Source organism: Canis lupus, chromosome 10, assembly GCF_048164855.1.
Source record: "Canis lupus baileyi chromosome 10, mCanLup2.hap1, whole genome shotgun sequence".
Taxonomy (NCBI): Eukaryota; Metazoa; Chordata; class Mammalia; order Carnivora; family Canidae; genus Canis; species Canis lupus.
In genome coordinates this window covers 74,666,136-74,682,645 of record NC_132847.1, presented here as the reverse complement: position 1 = coordinate 74,682,645, position 16,510 = coordinate 74,666,136, and the positions used below count along the sequence as shown (strand labels likewise).

General features: G+C 46.7%; 1 long non-coding RNA gene across 1 annotated transcript; it reads left to right on the top strand.

The window, feature by feature from the left end:
- Positions 1–2,664: 2,664 nt before the first annotated feature.
- LOC140641016 (uncharacterized) lies at positions 2,665–15,222 on the top strand. Its single transcript, XR_012037588.1, has 3 exons — positions 2,665–3,074; positions 3,792–3,867; positions 14,051–15,222. It is a non-coding gene; the product is annotated as an uncharacterized lncRNA (long non-coding RNA).
- The last annotated feature ends 1,288 nt before the right edge of the window (positions 15,223–16,510 follow it).

Genomic DNA, 16,510 nt, shown 5'->3' with positions numbered 1-16,510 from the left:
TGCCTTCTGTCCTCTTCTCCCCTGGACCCTCCCCAGCTCCCTGTTCGTCAACTGACCATGCTAAGTGGCAGAAAATATACGCGGCTCCTGGAGGTGTCCTCGTGAGACGAGCTGCCCATCGCAAGGGCAATCGCTTAAACCAGTTCGGATCCTCTCACCCAGCCAGGCACTGGGAGACGGGCACAGCAACGCTTTTGGATTCGGTGGGTGGCCCTGGGTCTGTAAGGCCTACACTGATGACGGCTGCACCAGCAAGACACTACTCAGTGTTGAGATCCGACGTGAGCCGGGGGTGACCCCGGCCTCAGGCAGCCCAGCTTCAGAGCAGCTCCCAACAGATGGAGCGTGACAACCGTGACGCGGGGACAAATCATTTATGATGAAGGAGAGGGACCTTTTTGTGGTTGGGGAATCTTAGCTGAGGCTGAAGATGGAAAAGACGTGGTTGGACACGTAGGTGTTCCAGAAAAAGCGCTATGGGTGGAGGGTGCCAGTTGGCAGAGTGAGGGTCAGAACACGCCCAGCGGGATCTGGAGACGGGGAGACAAAGACAGATGCCACAAGGCCCACGGGAATCACAACGTTCTTGGTAGATTGGGGGAGGGGAGGGGGTCTAAACAAAGGGGGAGGTTGAGAGAGAAAAAATGTGACAGCTTCCACGCTGAAGAAATCAACGGAAGCTTCTCACGTGAAGGTATCACCGGGAGGCGCTGTGTGGCCTGAAGGCCCCGTCCCGGTGCAGAGTGTGGGAGCTCACCCTGGGGTCTTCGATAGCTCCCCGCGCCTTGGCTTCCCCACCTGCAAGATGCCCAGACCTTCCCTGCTCTGCGGACCCGCGTGGACGTTGCTCTGTAAGCTGCAAACCTCCGCTGCACAAACCCTCACGTGCTCAGGGGCAGGGCCTGTTGGTCCTGGGGGAAGGTGGAGCAGCTGGAGATTGAGTCCCAAATCAGCTAAATTTTGCCATCAGAATGGTGGTGGTGGAGCGGATACGGAACGGGTGACAGACGTCCACCTTGTGGCCGTCCAAGCCCTGTGCCGGGTGTCTGTGGAGCATGTCAGCTGCTCGGATTGTTCGGTGTGAAATTTAATTTGGGCTCCTGGGTGAGCAGGGAGGAGGGCGTGAAAGATATGACACTGGTTAATTTCATGTTTTACAGGCCCGACAACCCCAAAAGTACATTTCTCGGCGAAAACTGAGAACCTGCAGGCCACTGCATGCAACGGATACGCAGTCCAGGGGGAACGTGGAGATAGTGAGAGAAAAAAAACAACCTAAAGAATATATCATTTCCTGAAATCAAATAAACTTACAGCCTTCCATCTCAATGGGTTAGATTGACAGGCAGAGACAGGAAGGCAAAAGAGGGTTTCTTTTAACTCTCGCCAATATAGCTCCACATCCCGACAAACACTCCTTAGCTTGGCGTTCGAAGCCCCCAGCCTCCACCCTAATCCATCTTTCCACGGGCAGATCTGGGCTGATTTCACTCTTGCTCAGAAGCTTTTTTGCCTCTGCGGCCCCTGGGTGGCTCAGTCGGGTGAGGCTGGACTCTTGATTTGGGCTCAGGTTGTGGTCTCAGGGTCCTCAGATCAAGCTCTGTGTCGGGCTCTGGGGTCTGCGGGGAGCCTGCTTGAGATTTTCTCTCTCTCTCTCTCTGCCCCCCCTCCTCCCCCTGTCTCCAAAATAAATAAATAAGTCGGTTTTTTTTTTTTTGGATCTGTCTCCCTCCTTAAAGACTCCAGCAGAAAATCAGCTTCTAATTGGAGCACAGAAGGCCCTGAGGGCCGTGCCTCCTGCCTCAGCTCCTTCCCTGCTCACCCGAAGCCCACCAGGCCAGCTGCACTGATTGATGGGTTCCCAGTCTGCTGTTTCCCTGCCTCTGTACATGCAGGTCCCTTCTCCCTGGAACTCCCTCCGCTTTGGACCTTTCCTACGTTTCAGGGATATTCAAGCTGCACAGGGAGCAGCTGAGAGCCAAGATGGGACATGGGCCACTTGATAAACTGAGCCCTGGCCTCCACCACGGGCTACCTGCATGACCTTGAGAGGCTGCTCACCTTCGCCACCAGTTTCCAGTTACCTGCCCGGGCTGAAAGAGAAATGCTCCCCGTAGTGTTGGGATTCAGCTGCTTAGCGTGTGTCACATACGGAGCACAATGCCTGGCACATGGAAAATACCCCGTAAATGGCTTATTTTCCTTGTTAATGTAGCTCAGATACTACTTCCTTTATGAAACTTTCTTTGAGTCTCACATGCAGATTTAGGTGCTGTTTCCATCGCTCCATGAATGATTCAATTGCATCTTCCATATGCATCAATTACTGAAATCACTGTGTTGAATATTGTACTTAATAGTCACTGGGTGCCCCCCGCCCCCTCTGCCCATTACACCCCGTGTGTGGGTGTATAGACAGATCACCTGCATAGATCGGGTGTAGCCTTCTCCATATGCCCAGTGCTTGGCCAAGTGTCCAACACAACATAGACACCTAAACATGTTGGCCAAAGTAATGGATGACAGGATGAATGATCACATGCGTGGGTCACCCAAGGCCTGGATCCAGCCCCAGGTCTCCTGTGACATCTTCTCTGACCCTGCCAGGACAATGAAGGTCCCTGTCTGTGACATATCTTTTTGCCAAAACCCTCAAATGCCACAATCATGTTGTGAGCACTACACAGGGGGGTCCACGCCTTATTCATCCCCACGAAGCCATTGGCACAGGACCTGGGACATGTTAGGAACTCAGGATATGTTCTTCTTTCTCTCCATCATCACCATATTCCTCTGTTTTCACTTTAACTCTTCCCAGGGCAGCTGATATTTGGGATTTCATCAGGGTCAGGATGGGTCAGAAGGGCCAGCCATGGGGCTGGGTTTCCTGTCCAAAACACACACATGAATGGAGACCGTGGCAGGAGCCTCTGGCAAACTGTCCATGCAGACACAGAAAATCCATATGCAGGAGAAGCTGTGAAAAAAAATTTTTTTTTTTTTAAAAAAGGTCCTTTTACCTGGATGGATACTTACAAGCAAGAGAGTCTGTGGCAGCTTGCGAGAACTACACGGTAGGCCATTCTGGTTCTGTTGAGGAAACTATCAACTGATTGAGATTTTTCTGAGCCAAGGAAAGTTTTGAAACTATTTCAGATAAGGAGAGCAGGAGGTAAAAATAGTTATTGGATTACTGCGCTTGTATTTGGAACTATTCATTGAGTATGTTTGTAGGTGAGGGGGGAAATCATATCACTTAGTGCATATTACTTGTCAGGTGCTCTTGTGAACTCTTCACACATATTAGCTCATTTAAAAGACACAACAACCAGGGCGCCTGGTTGGCTCAGTAGGTTAAGTGCCTCTTATTTCAGCTCAGGTCATGCTCTCAAGGTGGGGGGACTGAGCCCGGTGTGAGGTGCCATCCTGGGTGTGGAGCCTACTTAAGATTCTCTCTCTCTCTCTCCCTCTGTCACTGCCCCCCTGGGCCACGCTCTCTCTCTCTCTCTCTCTGTCTATCTCTCTCTGTCTCTTAAAACAACAGCAGCTATATAAGGCAGGTGTTATTATTCCCATTTATAAAGGAGACTTAGGTACAGTGAGTTATTTGCTCAAGGTCAGACAGCCAGTAGGTGGTGAGCCTGGATTCGGTCCTCACCCCAGAGCTGACGTTCTCAGCGTCTACAGAAAGCATTTGTGCATATTAGGGATAAATAAGAAGCATATGCACATGGTGTCATTTTTTAAAAACACATTCAACAGATGTTTATTGAACATTTACTCTTTGTCAGGCCTGGTGCCAGGCTAACAGAGTGATGCCGGATGAAGAGGATGACACAGGCCTGCTTTCAAGGAACTTACGAGCTGGTGAGTGGCCCGGCGGAGCTAGACAGATGGTGAGGGGCTCAGTCCAGTTTAATAAACTCCTTTTCCCACTGGTTCTGGGTGAGATGTTATGCCCGGTCCTGGGAGATCACTTGTGGGACACCATCCAGGCTTTCAAGATGCTCAGAGAGCATCAGATCCTGCATGTTTCACAATAAACATCCCAAACGTCCTCACATCCTCATTCAACTCTGATTTCTTCAAAAGATAAACCCAAAGCCCACAGTACTGAGCCCATTGTATGCTACCCTGGCCTCTGGCAACTTTGTTTTATTCTTTAAAGGGACTGTCCTTCCTCATGGAGGTCTGCATCTGTGAATCTAGATCTTTGTAGAAGTGCTAGGAAACTCAAGGAGGCTGAGAGTGAAGACACCAGATTTAATGGCACAAGACGCGCCGTGGTCCTGAGTCACTCCCATGTTTGCTAATAAGAACGTGTTGCAATGTGTAAAATGCTACAAACATATAGAAGTTAATAATTTAAAAAAAAGAAATAAAAAAAGAGAAATGTCCTTCCAAATATGAGTTTGGTCTTCAGGGAGGGTCTTTCCTACCCCAGTGGTTCGGACTACCACCAGAACCTGCCTTCTCCTGGTGTGGTTAACCGGGCTTCTGGGGGATATGCTGGTTGTGCTGACAGCTCTTCCCCAACTCCCCTTCTAGACAAGACTGCGCCACTTACAGCACCCTGCTGTTTTCGGGCGCGTACCTCCTGGACCAGGTGTAGTCACCTCCAGAGGAGTCCCTTTGTTGGCTGGTAGTGGAGCATGAAATAACTTGTCCTGGGAGGGTGAGCTCAGTTCATCAGATTTCTTCCCTGACAATTCACACGGGAAAGACAGAAATAATTTGTTAGTTGGAAGCAGACGGAGAGACAGACGTAATTAGGTTGGTGGTGGAGCATGTGAGTAAGAATTGGGAAGATTGAGTTGGCTGCACTACTGCATTTCCTGCCATTTTGAAGCTGGGTAGCCAGCAGTCCCTGGACTTCCAACTGTGGGTCCCTGAAGAAAGGCCTCAGATTTCAATTTGCTCAGCTGGTTCACTCTCCCTGAAAACCAGAACTGGTGGACCGGATCTAGTGGATGGGGCCAAATCTAAGGAGGCAAATGCTAATGGGCCTGTCTCTGGGAAGTCTCTGTGGACCACTTAATGAACACCTTCCCCTACACACACACACACACACACACACACACACACACCTTATTCCTCTATCCTCTGCCCCGACCCTATTATTTATTGGTTAATTCCAAGTAGGTGAAGGTGTGTGAGTGCATGCATGCTCGCATACGTACGTTCTGTGTGTGTGTACATGGAACAGGTCTTGTGTCCTTTTTGTGTGTGATCCTGAGAAATAGCTGAGACCCTCAGTGTAGCTCAAAGGTAGATGGAAACACTACTGAAGAGCTAGATTCTCAGTCCCCATAAAGCTGAAACCACCTGCTCTCATGAGAACATCTCCTAGACAAGCGTGGCTGGCTCGCTCCATGCTGTTCTTGTCATTAAGCAGAAGCCTCAGTGTGAACAGGGTACACAGGCCTGTATCCACACTTGCATCCCTCTAGTCACAAGATTCTTCCAGAAACACAGAACTTCTCCGAACGGCAATGACTTCTGGGCGCCACGGTTTGATGGCCATGACTTCTGATCCACTTTGTGTTGCATATTCTGGGCACAAGGGGCTTGGGTCCCATCCCAAGAGCTGGCCTCATGTCTCAGACCTCCCTGTTCCACTCACTCTATGTCCACAGGGCTCTCTCCTGAGTTTTTTGTTTGGTTTTGTTTTGAAGGACATACTCCCTCCTTCTTCTGTCAGGACCTTTCTCCACTTACTGTCCCCTCTCTGGAACATTTGTTCACATCACCTGGCACAGTCATACCTGTCTTTCCTGTCCTACTTATCCACCCTACCCTCCCAGAGGCCTTTTCTAAAGCTTCACCTTGACAGTTGTAAGATCTCACAGCTCCCTGCCCTTCTCTCTCACAACGTGTAGTTGCTTACATAATCAATTCTCTATCTTTTTTGTTTTTTGTTTGTTTAATATCTATCTTTCCCCGTAGACCAACATATGATGATTTTGCTCCCCAGGGACATTTGGCAACATCTGGAGACATCATGGGTTGTCACAACTAGTAGGTGCTATCCCTAGGTAGACACCAGGAGTACTGCTACATGTTCCATAATGTACAGGACAGCCGCCCTCCCAAAAAAGGATTATCTGCCCCAAAATGTCAAAAGTGTTATGATTGAGAAATTCCATCATAGACTATGGGCTTGATATGGGTAGAGACCTTGGCTGTCATATTCATAGCTTAATATCCTGCATTGGGCCACCAGCACATTGAATGATTTATAGTTGACCTTCAAAAATATCTGTGGACTGATACACACGCACACACACACGCCCACGTACACCCTTGGACCAATCTTATGGACAAACCCATGCTTATATCTGCCTCCTTCCCAATGGCCAATCCTATTCTTCATTCTTCCATATATCATGTTCCACACCCTTGCACTGTGATTTAAACGTAAAGATATGCTGCATTTGTACACACCTCCCTCCACCCAATATCTTATTCAGCTCTTCTTTATCAAGTGCGTCCTCTTAGCGGCTTCCACCTGTCTGCACTTCTACTGATCCACCACCCACACCCACACCCACACCCACATGTGTGTGCCTGTAGATACGCACCTACATAGAGCCCTGGCATGTTCTCCCTCACCTGCACCTTTTCTCATGAGACACGTCAACTCTGCAGCAGAGGCTTTCTCTTTTAAATCATGTAAAATAGGCTTAAACCAATGGACCTGCACAGACACACACATGAATACACTCAGTGGCACAAAAGACCACAAGACAGGCCTGGAAAGTGGAGGAGTGAGGGAGGCCCAGTGCACTTAACAAAACCTCCCTGTGGCCCTATCCAAGCCGTGGGACTGTGAAATGTGTGCCATTAAAACTAGATCTGAAAGTAGACCTCAAGCAGCGGTATCAAATCCAACTGCCATTAAAACCTCTCTTTATCTCTCTGTCTCTCTGTCTGTCTGTCTCTCTCTCTCATACACACACACACACACACACACACACACACAGACCCTCTCTACAAATTTCCTTTAAAAAAAAAAAGGAATCAAACTGCAGAAAATAATTTTAATCAACGTCATGCCCGTGTGGGCTGAGGTGAAATAGGACATTAATGCTTTTATCTCTGCTGGGGACATGGCTGACTTCACCATTGATTCCAGTGGAAGCCGCACCCCAGGTGTGTTCCCATAGCATTTCTGCATTAAGCAGTTGCAAGACCAAGTCTAACATCTTTTATTATCTCGGCAAAGCTGCACACAGTGAGTACTGAGGCCATAATAAAAAGATCCAATACCCCATTAGCACAGCTAAATATTTGACTTCTAAACTCAAGTGGAAAATGAAACCCAGTGCCTGGAGAGGAGCAGGTAAGGGGTTGCAATGTTGGAGAACCAAACCGCAATGCCTTCTAGTTCCAAGCCCTGTACAGTTGATGAAGCCTTACAAACCCATCTTTTCACTGAATTTTCACAACGGATGCAGGCATTATCATCCCTACTTCCTAGTGAGAGAACTAAGGCTTAGTGAGGTCATGTGGCTTGTCCAGACCCTACATAGCCTGACTGCAGGTGCCTGTGGTCTGTAGCGCCATGGTGGTCTGGAATCCACATCTGTTCTCTTTTCTGCCCCAGACTCTCAGTGTTATATTGAGAATTGTCTTTATTTAAGAAAATATTTTATCTATTTATTTGACAGAGAGGAGGGGGGCACAGGCAGGGGGAGCAGCAGGCAGAGGGAGAGGGGGAAGCAGGCTCCCCGCTGAGTTGGGAGGGGAAACTGATGATAAGTTAGCTAACAAATGCTAGGTTGGAGCAATGGCCAGGTCCCCAGAGGTTGAGGGACGGTTGATACGGGTGGGAATGGGTGGTGCAAGTGGGGAGGGGAGGACTTTCTCAAGCCTTAATGTGCAAATGAATCAACTGAGGAATGCAGATTCTGATGTGGTAGTTCTGGAATGGAGTCTCATCCGCTGCCTTTCAAACGTGCTCTCACATAATGTGCGCGATACTGGTCTGAAGACCACACTTGAGTAAGAAAGAAGGCCTAGACCTGTGTCCTCTCCTTTGGTAGCCCCCAGCCATGTGTGACCACAACTGTAGAAGTGTCTTCTCCGTAAATTTTTATTGTTCATATGTTGAAATGATAATATTTTTGATATGTCGGGTTAAATAAACGATGACATTAGGATCAAGCTCATTCAAATTTTGCTTTCCAAATGTGCCTACAAAAAAATTTTAAGTTAAATATATTGATTACAGGCTTGCCTATTTTGGATATATTGATTTAAATAAAATGATCATTAAAATTACTTCTATCTGGGATCCCTGGGTGGCTCAGCGGTTTAGCGCCTGCCTTTGGCCCAGGGCGCGATCCTGGAGCCCGGGATCGAGTCCCACGTCGGGCTCCCGGCATGGAGCCTGCTTCTCCCTCTGCCTGTGTCTCTGCCTCTTTCTCTCTCTCTCTATGTCTGTCATAAATAAATAAATCTTAAAAAAAATTACTTCTATCTGGTTTTTCTTTCTTTTTTTTTCACTTTTTTTTTTTTTTTTTTTTTTTACTTTTTTGAATGTGGGTGCTAAGAAATTTTAATGACATTTGCAGTTTACATCCTTTTTCTATTGGACCGCACGGCCTGGACTGTCCCTCCACCATAGTTAATTTGCTCATTGTTCCTTTAATATGTGGGACACCCTCCTACTGAGAGAAATACATCAGCAGTTCTCCCTTCTTAGAAGGACCTCCTGGCTTTTAATATTAGCTTTCTGGTTTGTCAGAAAGTGTTGCTTCACCTCTAGAAATTCCTAATATTGAAATCACCAGAGGAACTGATGACCTAACCTTAATTGGTTCTGATTTAAATACTTCATTTGAGCTGATTCTAATGTGTATTCAAGGTTGAATACCCTGAGAATATTAAGACTAAAAGGGAAGTTAGACTCAATCCAATGCTTATTTTGCAAACAACAAAACCAAGGCTCAAGGATAGATATTTAGTTAAGGTCACCCAGCGACCCAAGGTTCTCGAGCCTCATCCCTGGTCCGCCTCTCCTTTGTAGTCTAGTGAGACTGTCATTCCTATTGGCGCATCATTGTGTCCCTCCCTCAGTGGTATTTACACTTGAATTTATTTATGGGGCCTGGAAGGAAATTGCATGGCATGGGAGGCCAGAAGAAATGGAAAAAAACATCCTTCTGGGACCACTACCTCTGAGAACTAGTGAGGGGTTGAGCTATGTACCAAGTGAATCAATGTCCAATGTTAAAACAAAATGGTGGCCTATCTCAGTACGTGCAAACACTGGCAATGGCAAAGCTTTACAGACAGACACACACACATACACACACAGAGATGACTTCATGCATAACTTCATGTGTTGATTATGCCAAAACCCCGAGGCCCTTCAGGAGCAGGAGGCTGCTGGTTAAATGGCCCATCCAGCCCCAGGGAGAGACCCTGCCCAAGACACCACACACCACACCTCGCAGGCTGCCACCTGGTTTGCCAAAATCCAGTTTGGTTATAGTGCACACTCACAGCTGGTGTCTTGTGAACTGAGCCAGAATTCCCCTCTGCTTCCTCCTGTGGTCCCTGAGGGATTATCCTAATCATAATCTTCTAAGGAATTTCAGCAGATGTCTAGGCAGCTTTGGTGGCAGCTTGGCAACTCAAGCCTTCACTTGAAGGACCTACCCTTCCCCCTTCTCTGTGGGTTCATATTTTAAAGTTTGACACACTATATTTAGAAGATTCTTCGTTAATTCTAATTTTCCCTAAATACCCTTCTGGGCAGGAGAACAGGTTTGTAGAAATGTTGCCTAATAACTCCTAATAAATCAGAGGGCGGTTACGGCTGACATTTCGTGGGACAGTTTGCGCCTGGCCTTCGTCATGCTAGTTTCATAGAAGTTCAAACCTGGGAAGGGCTTTAGAAGTCACTGTGTTTAATCCCCTCATTGTACATGCGAGGAGGACATTGGCCCAGAGGTAGGCAGACTTAGTCAAGACTACAACAGGAATTGCTGGTGTGGCAGGAAAGGGAACAGCGTATGTAGATGCCCAGTTGTCTTCATGACCCCCAGATGCAATGGTGTTGATACATGGTCCAACCAAAGACAAGCTCAGTGCTTCTCCCCTGAACAGGAAAACCGAAGTGAGCAAAGCACGACTCTTGCCTTCAACAGGCTTAAATTAAGTGTGAATGTATAAGTATAATCAGGGCTGCGATTTAGTAGTTTTGTTTTTCTCAAGCGGTCACAAGGGCTTTCATCACTGAAGGACTTTTCCCCTTTTTGTTCATTGCCACATCTCTGCAGCACCTCTGTCCAGATAGAAAGATAATGTGAACCATAAAGGCTAGCTGCATTTGTAGTGGAACATTTTTCTAGTAGCCACATTCAAAAAATAGAAACAACCCCATCCCTAAAAAACAGGTGAATATTATTTTAATAATACATTTAATTTGAACAACGATGTCCATATGTTATCCTCTCAAAATGCAATCAATAGGACGCAGTATTAAGGGCATTTTTTATATTACTTTTTTCATACTAAGTTTTTTTTTTAAAGATTTTATTTATTTATTCATGAGAGATACAGAGCAAGACAGAGGCAGAGACTCAGGCAGAGGGAGAAGCAGGCTCCACTCAGGGAGCCCGACGTGGGACTAGATCGGGGGACCCCGGGGTCACACCCTGGGCTGAAGGCGGCGCTAAGCCACCGAGCCCCCCGGGCTGTCCCTACTGTTTTGGAAATCCAGCGTGGGTTTTATATTTAGAGCACAGTTCAGCTCAGAACAATTTCAGGGCACGGAAGCCACCCGAAGCCAGCAGCTACCGTATGGGACAGTTCAGCTCTGGGGATTTGTAAAGTGCCCGGAACATGGTAGGAACCCAGCAGTGTGCTCAAGGACAGTGAACGGGCTGGACGGGCCGCTCGTATGGAAGAGGGGAACCGGGCCGAGCATGGCAGTGACCGACTCTGTAGGACCTTGCCCACCGCCCTCCCCCAGGACTGGAAGGCGAGCCCAGCACCCAGCCAGGGGGCGGCCCAGCCTGCCCTCGACAGCAGCTGCCCCAGGGCTCAGCACGACCCCTGACCCGTGTCTAGTAAATGTGTGTTGAGGGAAAGGTCACCTTGCTAATTGGTGAGAGCTCGGAGTTGAGAACCTGAGGCTCCTGAGGCTCCGGCCTCCTGCCCAGGGCTCTTTTCTCTCCACCCTGCTGTCATGCAAATTGATTTATGTTCAGGGCCTGGAAGAGTGCGCAGCATTCGTGTCAAGGACAGGCCGGTGGGGTGTGGATGCTGAAGCTCTGATCACTGTTTAAATTTCTTTGTGAGGAGGTGTCCGGCGAGCACAGTGGGAACTCACCGTGTGGGGATCGGCACTGGCCTGCAGTAGGGATGCTGGGTGCCTTTTACATAGCAGAAGGCAGAGCGCCTGCTACCCTGGCTCCTTTTAAACAAACATGTGGTTTGGGATGTGCCTGGGGCTCCTGGGACTCCAAACATTCTCTGCCTCTCTCTCTTTTTAAAAGATTTTATTTATTTATGGGAGAGAGAGAGAGAGAGAGAGAGCACACAAGCAGGGGGAGGGGCGGAGGGAGAGGGAGAAGCAGACTCCCCACTGAGCAGGGAGCCCAACCAGGCCTGACCCCAGGGCCTTTGTCCTTTTATATCTCCATTCCCCTCCTCCTTCAGGCAGGGCCAACCCTAGCTAAGCACCCCTTCCCAGACCCGCCCCGTGCAGCCAGGGGCACCCCCTTCCTCCTCCGCTGAGGCAGGACCGAGCTCCCCCCTCCCCACAGCCCATTTCCGCGAGTCTCACGGTGGCGGGTCCTCGTTCCAGGGCCGAAGCTGTGTCTCGGAGTCAGATAACCCATCCCTCTACAAGCTCTGACTTCCAAGGGACCTTGCAACGTCTTCCAAAGCAGTTTCCCAAACTTTGGGTGTTTGCATAGCACCTCGGGATCTCTGTTGTGGCTCTCGTCTGCACTCAGTGATTCATTTTCTTCGAATCTCTTTACTTTTTAAAGCTACATAAATTTATCTTGGAAGGAAAACAGTATCTTTGAAAACCCGAGCGCGATATGGATATTAGATTCCGCATACCCAAGTATACAGCTATTTTACTATAATCAAAAGATATTTAACATTTATAAGCAGGTGTAGAGTGTCTATGCCTCTCCTGGAACCAACCGTCCGTCTACCAGTGACAAAACGCTTTTTTTCTAGGCCTTCACCTTCATTACAGACACAGAGAAGACCGAGTCTCAGGGAGACGCGGGCTCTGCCCCTGGAAGGTCTTAAAGAAATTTGGTGGCCAAGCTGCCTTGGCATTCGGACTTGGTGCTTTGAACACCACGGCTCCATTGGCACATCTTGCAGCTGGAGCGGCCTGCCTGGACTTTGCCTCAGTCTGAGGTTCTAAGAAAACCAGGGCTTTCAAGTCATAGGTTCAAATCCCAGCTGCACATTTGTGGCTGAGTTTATGCCAAGTGCTTAATCTTCCCCCAGCCTGCTGCCGTTCAAGGGATCGGGATGATGTACATCTTGGGGCTGTGGGAACCTTTGCACCTGGAGCCCGCTCACCGGAGATCCTGCCTCACGCACCAGGGTGGTACTCACCGAAATAACCCCAAGCCACAGCAGTCCCTTTAGGTTTTATAGCTGCCACACTCAGGAGTAAAAAGAAACAAGTGGGATGTATTTTATTCGGCTCATTACATCCAAAAGATTCTTATTTCAGCAGGTAATCAATATACAATTATTAATGGGATCGTTTACTTTTGTCATATTAAATTTTCAAAGTCCAGTATGTATTTTATCCTGAAAGTATATCTCAACACAAACTCTAAATTTGCATCAGAAAAACTTGACCTGAATTATGATTTCAGAAAATGGACGCAGTTGAAAAAGTAGATTCACATACTTGAGCTTTTTTTTTTTTTTAGATTCTTTTTTTTTTTTAAATTTATTTATTCATGAGAGACACAGAGAGAGAAGCAGAGGAAGGCACAGGCTCCCTGCGGGGAGCCCAGTGTGGGATTAGATCCCAGGACCCCAGGATCACTTCCTGAGCCCAAGGCAGAAGTCCAACCGCTGAGCCCCCCAGGTGCCCCTATTCACGTACTATTTAAAAAACCCATCAGGTTTAAAGACCAGGCTACCATGGTCATTCCTTTGAAGTGCGTGTTTTACCACATGGTTGGGCTCCGCGTTAATGGTCTGAGCCCACCCATTTTTTTTTAACCTAAAGGGAAGGTTGAGAAGTTATCACCAAAATGCTGAAAACTAATTAGTTCCACTGTAGGTTTACTTAGAAGGCTCATCCTCAGCAGGTGCATTATTTAAACATCAGATCGCTGATTTGTTAATAAGTCTTTTTCTCTTCCTCTAGTGAGTATAATTTTCTTCTTCGAGGTTCAAAAAGGTAGAACTTTCCGCACACAGAGGCCTGATTGTAGTGTTCAGTCTTTGATAAGGTGAATTCTTATACCGGGTTTTCTGGTTTTCTTTCTCTTTTCTTTTTTCCCCAGGTTGGAGGGTGTGTGGGAGTGTTAATCTATAGAGGATCTTTTTTTTTTTTTCTCTCCTCTGTTTGTCTTCCTTTGACTATTTTCTCTTGTGAAGGCAAATACAATAATAACATCTTACTTTCTAAAGCTCTTTTCATCCTGATCGAATTCTGAGCGCCACGGAACACATTGCATTTCAAAACTTATGGAAATGCAGTCTTACAGGTTACAAATTTAGACAACATGAAAAGTCAGACACGCGGGGTCCTTGAAGCACATTAATTCACTCACAACATGCCCCGTCCGCCGAGCAACGACAATTAATCGTCTCTGCGCTAAGCCAAGCCTTCTGCTAAAGGTAGCACAGGCCTTGTTAAGAGAAAGGGAATGATGTTTATTTATGTGTCTACATTTCCATGCGATTATGGAGAGCCCACGCAGATCCGCGGGGTTCAAACCGGCGACGGTGGAAGGGGAGCTTGTACTTTTTGCTGCAATTTTGCAGACAAACCGAGTGTTTGCATTTTTTAAAGCTCTCTTCTCCTGTTCCTTCTCTCCAGGACTGAGGAGTCCGTGTTCCGTTTACAAACCGTGCAAAGGCTGCCTTTGACAACTTAGAAGAACACAAGCCCCACGCCTACCATCGCGTGTGAAGCCCTACTTCAAGAATAGCCCGCTTTATCCCAGACGATGGATCTTTCTCACTCACACGGTTCAACCTGGCGCTCACGCTGCGTGTGCTCTACCCTCAGTCACGTGGAAAGCTTAGTCTGCACCAAGCTCCTTCCTGTGTCCTTGTGAGGCCTCTTTCCCTTGTACTGGGCACCTGTCCGCGCTTCTGCTGGTCCCCTACGGGTTTCTCAGGTCCCGGCCCAAGTAGCATCTTTTCAAGAGGACCTGCTCTGTCCAGTTGCCAATTTTTATCATGTTCTCTTGTAGTATTCTTTCTCTTACCACCCTTCTCTGTATGCCTTTTGATTATTGTTTGTTTGTTTAGTGTTTGGCCCTCCCCATGCAATTTTAGCCATAAAATTGAATGTGTAGTGGAAGCCCCCCAAGGCTGTCCTCTTCGGATGCACCACCCCCGCGAAAGAGAGAGCTTGGGCTTACTCACAGTGGTCTTTACTTACTGCAAATGTTAGGGTTCCAAAGTAATTTTTAAACCTATCATCCATGCTGGAAAGTACTTTAAAGAGCAGCAACTGGATGCATGTCCCCTCCAGTTCATTGCTGGAGAAAATCATTGCTCAGCCGGTCAGATTGCTACAGGACTACGGCAGAAGGATTCCAAATCATCCGTTTCTACCTCCAAATACACAGCATTTTCTTTTTTTTTTCTCGACTGGTATTGTCCCTGGGAACTTCTTACTCAGCTCCCATTTTTATAATTAATTTCTTTTCACTGTATATAATGGAAAGAGAATGCTAAAATAAGAATGAAGCAACATAAATCCCCTTCACCGTACCTTATTCCTAAATCAAGATGCAGGCAGATTTCAGCAGAGGAAATGAGCTTGTACCACACCATAGCCACACAGACTTTGGGGAAAAAGAGAAGGAGATGGGAGTCAATAAATAGAGAAAATTTACCATTGTTGTGGCAGAGCTTCCAAAAGTCTTTCCACATAGATGATCTCACCTACTTTTTCTAATCAATAGGCTAGAGAAAGATGAAAACTGTGGGACACAGGCAGGAACATAAAGACTTATTTGCGAAGCCTGATACCAGCACTACACCTACCAAAAAATATGTGCCAGGTGGCGGGGGCACCTGGGTGGCTCAGTCGGTTAAGTGTCTGACTCTTGATCTCAGCTCAGGTTTTGATCTCTGGGTCATGGGTTCAAGGCCCACATTGGGCTACAATATGTGGAGCTTACTTAAAAAAAAAAAAAAAGGTACATCTGTGTATGTGTGTGTGTATGTATCTATCTCATAAAAGTTTCAACTGAAGTGTTTACTCTGATCTACTGGTAGTAACTGTGGAGAAAACGGTGGGGGAGAAGTCTCAGGCTGCATCAGAACTTAGCCAGAAAGCATGGTGATTGATTAATAAAGTCTGTCACGGAGATGGTAGTTGCAGTGGTTAAAAAAAAAAAAAAAATAGAACACATGCTGTATAATTGAAAACTTTTGTAAATTCCAAGTTCCAAAGTAGTAGCCATCTGTGAAATCTGGATTGTGAGTCATCAAGACACCTGGATTCTATTTCTGATGGCTTCTATAATGAGCAGTGTGGTCTTCAAGAGGTCATTTCCTTCTCAAAGGTCATTGTGAGTCTGTAGAATCCGAATATTCTAGTAGATGACTGATAAGATTTCATCCAGCTGACATGGTCTGTGATTTTACAGGAAGTTTATAATGACTGCATTAGTGGAGCATGCGCATTCTTATATAATAATGACGCAGTCCATCCTAATATACCAGTACATTTCCCCCCTCTTTTTAATCAGTATAGATTACCTAAATAGGGCATCTACTTATATAAATAATGTAGCTATTTAAAATGCTGATATTGACTCATTTCGTGTAAAATTTGAAGCGTGTCACATGTTTCCTCTAACACATATTGGGAAGCAGTTAGATTCTCTTTTCTCCTTATTTTTCATGGTGACAGCAGTCGACATACACCATACATTCCGTACACTGAACATATGCTGATGATCATGATAGTCGCAAAGTAGAAAACCAGAGAAGCAAACTTACAGGAAAAGAGGATTGAAAGACAACATAATTCTTGAAGTCATGAGGAATTTTTCTCCTTGCTATGACAAAAATGAAACATGTTCATCATAGAAAGATTAGGGAATGCAGAGAAGAGACAGGTGGCTTGTGTGTGCAGTCCCTGATCACAGAAACCATGTCTATCTTGCCAACCATTGTATCTCCAATGATTTGTAGAATGTTTGGGACTAATTAATAAGTAGATTCTGAATATATGAATAAGTCAATGAATGCTGGCAAGAAGAAAAAAAAAAAAAAAGAAGAAGCACACCTAATCCTGAACCACAGAGATAACCGC